Genomic DNA, 3,935 nt, shown 5'->3' with positions numbered 1-3,935 from the left:
GTTCCGTTGATCGTATCAGCTGGGACCCTCGTCGTCGTAACCGACGGAGTGCTCCATATATATATATATATATATATATATATATATATATAGAGAGAGAGAGAGAGAGAGAGAGAGAGAGGGAGAGAGCTAAATAGATATATATACGTAGGCACGTAGATGTACGTACATACATACATACGTACATACATACATGCTGAGGCTGTGATTAAAAATCAATGTCTTAGTGATTTTCTAAATGATTAATTCTGGTCGAAAAAGTAAGGAAGATAACTCCGAAGAGTTACATATACAGGCATACGTAGGCGTCCGCCAACAGTAATCTACGCATCAGAAATATTGACCAATGACTAATAAAAATACCCAGGGATGCTCCCTGTGTCAAAACATGTTAGTAAACTATTGCTAGCATACTTGATGTAGTGGATCAAAACTCTCGGTAATGTTGTCGAATTTATACGTATTGACTGTTCTTGGCCTTCGGGGCAAAAAAACCAAAGTGACTTTTACAAATACAAGATAATTTGTCATAAATGACTACTAAGATTAATTAAATTGAGTTAATTACGGTTTTATACTAAATCTAATAAGTATAAGATTCTTTCCGAGCCAAATAGACTCATTGGGCCGGTTTCCCGGTTTTCGTGACGTATTTATTCCCACCTGGATGGGACACCGGCCCGTCGCAGGATTATTCATTTTTGTCAGCTAGATGGTGGGAGAAACGTGAAAAGAATTGTTTTGCTCAAGAAAACAACGCATCGCCCGATCCAGGAATCGAAACCACAATCTTACTATCATGATTTTGACACCCTAACCATTAAGACATGCGCCTCCACATTTTAGAAGTATAAAATACGATACTCTACAATTTTGAAAGACATTCAGAGTCATGAAGGAATCCATGAATACTAAAACTGTCACAACTTAATTATCGTTTTATAGTATATTTTATAAAGATAATAGGCAATGTCGTCGAATTGGTAAGTATTTAAAGTTATTAGCGAAGGAAGTAGTACTATTTCAAAATAGCATTCTGTATATTTTACTTAACGTTGGTGTATTCGTCTTGAGAAATCATATCGTATAGAGGCATAGTACTGAAAAATATGAAAATATCAGTAACAGACGTAAAGCGTCGAGCTGCAGCGGTGGAATCAATAGATCAGGGATTTCTACGTATTTGCGCGTCATCGTTAGCAAATATCCACTATCAACTACATGCTTAGATAAATTTCATCTCTACTGACGTAGAAAAACGGTGATTAACGAACCACTGATGTTTGAAATAGATGGCAGGCTGGATAAAAATTCGTTATTAATAACGGAAGCAGTATTAGTTTAGGATAGCATTTTGTATATCTTACTTAACGTGGATATACTTATAGAAAGCCACAACACTGCGGTATTCGTCTTTAGAAAGCATCTCGTATACACGCATATTGCTAATAAAAGTGCAGAATATTAGTAGCGGACGAAAAGCGTCCAGTAGTGATAGAGGAACTGCTGCTACAGATGACGTGCAATTACGAAGAAATCTCAGATGTAGCAATTCCTCTGCTGCTGTTGCACACTTTTCGTCTGCTACTGATACTTCTATGCTTTTTAGTACTATACGTCTATATGAGATGCTTTTTCAAGACAAATATCGTAGTGTTGTGACTTTCTTACAGCACACCACACGTTAAGTAAGATATGCAGAATGCTGTTTTAATTGCAAAAGTTGTTTCCATTGTTATCGTAAGTCAACGCTGTTCAACGTTTACGTCGTCTACTACTGAAATTTTAATTATTTCAAATTACAGCTGTATTAATTTTCTAATGTCTAATTCTGATCAAAAAGATAACACCGAATTATTAATTAACTAAGTTAGTTAAATACTTGTATATCAGTGCCGGAAAAAATAATGTCATTTTAAAAGAAGCAATCGGAAAATATTTAATAAATGTACTGACATAACAGCCATTCCATATATATTAAGATACAGACTTGTATTGTAAGAATAGTTAAATATTTATGAAAAGGAACCAAACAGCCAGGTCTTGATGTTGCATTGAACGAAGGATTAAGGCTGCCTCTCAAGAACTCGGAACCCAAAGAGCTACAACAAACACTACAAGGCATCACATCTTGCCCAATGTCCTAACAGTTCTGCTAATTCACGGCTCTAGATTGAACTCCCTTCACCCCACCAAAATAAATGAATGGTGAAGTCGATTTAAACTCAAAATACTGAGAACCGTCTGTAATACCACAAAGCATTTTGTCTTAAATCTCTATATGTGAGTATGCCAAAAATCAATATAGCAGTAATACTTTTTTTGTCTTCTTCTCAGTCTCAGATGAAGGCCTTAGACCAAGAACATTCAAAAACGTAAATTGCTTTCAATTCTTGTTGAAAATTGAACATATCAGCTTCAATTATGAACTCGCTTTTTGATTAATTGCTGCCGATCCTAACCATCGTCGAATCTTTTATGTTTTCAAATTTTACACAACGAATATGATAAGTTATTCTGACACAGCTAGAATTGTTAATATATCCAAAAAATGTAAGTAAGTTGGATTTCTAATCCAGTTTTGATTATTGCTGGCAAGCGTTTTATTTTACCGCTTTTCTATCTCCATTTCGCTTGTGAAAACTTGTGAAAAACTTCCACTTTCACACATAAACACATCAATAAATCCATCACATCATACATCTCCTCCACCTTTATACGCATTCATATCCCTGCATTCTTTCAAAATTCGCTATGCAATGTTCTAATATCCCATAATTCCTCCATCCTACTCCTAACAATCATGTATTGCCTATACATTATCAACCCTGAGATTTTAACTTTAGCATCGATTTTTACCGCAAACTACAAGTCATTGACTTTACTATGAAAAGAAACTATGTTCTAAATTTATTCCGAACAGCAGAATAACCTGTTCGTGAGATCAATGTGCAAATAGCTGAGCACTCCAGAGACAAGCGTACCATTAAAGTCATCCTCGAGGAGATTCAGCATGACACAATGTGACAAGGCTGGCCATTTGAATTACAGGTATTCATTTTTGCCGACTGAGTGGACTGGATCAGCGGGAAATAGAGTGCCTTGTTCAAGAACACAACGCGCCGCTGGGAATCGAACTCACAACCTTACGATTGTGAGACAGAACAAAAATATCTTACAAAAGAGACACGTAATAAGTAACAGCACAGATGTCTCAAAAACATTATCACTACACAAATATTAAAGAAATACACGATGCTGCACCATCACAAAACTAAAATCTTTAGGTCCTTTGTCTGGAAATCTTTCGTCACACACCCTGTGACCTCTCCAGCGACTCTCCATCTCACGTGTCTCCACCTGTTCTGTTTAGTCCATTCTGTTATTTCTCCATCAGGTTAATATCTTTCTTTCCAATGTTTTTTACGGAGCAAAGCGAACGGTCAAATTTGGGTAATAAAGCAGCGACTTAGATACAATATTTTGCAGTATTTGTTCCGATCGTCTAGATTCTGAGTTCACATCTCGCCGAAGTCAACTTTACCCTTCATTCTTTCGGAGATTGATAAACAACCACCAGTCTAGGACAGTAAGAAGGCGGGAGTGCTAGAGCGTCAGAAGGGGTCTCTTGCAATCCCTCTTCTGGACCAACGCCTGCAACGACACTGATGTCAAACTGTGTCGGCCTTAAGGCGAAGATGTTTCCCCTGGACATCAGTAGCGTGGAGAATGGAGACTTTTATGCATGAGGTACTGTCAGTCTTCCACATACGAAACAGCCTTGCCCTGGCCTGCGCATACAGAAGCAGATAAATAGTCAACCTTGACCGAACCAACGAAGGTTCCGTGTGGTTGTTTGGTCAGAAGATTCCTTCCTTACTACATGGTTCCAGGATCAGTCCCACTGCGTGGGACTTTTGGGTGAGAGTTTCTTT

Source organism: Octopus bimaculoides, chromosome 9 (assembly GCF_001194135.2).
Source record: "Octopus bimaculoides isolate UCB-OBI-ISO-001 chromosome 9, ASM119413v2, whole genome shotgun sequence".
NCBI classification, from domain to species: domain Eukaryota; kingdom Metazoa; phylum Mollusca; class Cephalopoda; order Octopoda; family Octopodidae; genus Octopus; species Octopus bimaculoides.
This window is presented reverse-complemented; position numbering follows the sequence as displayed.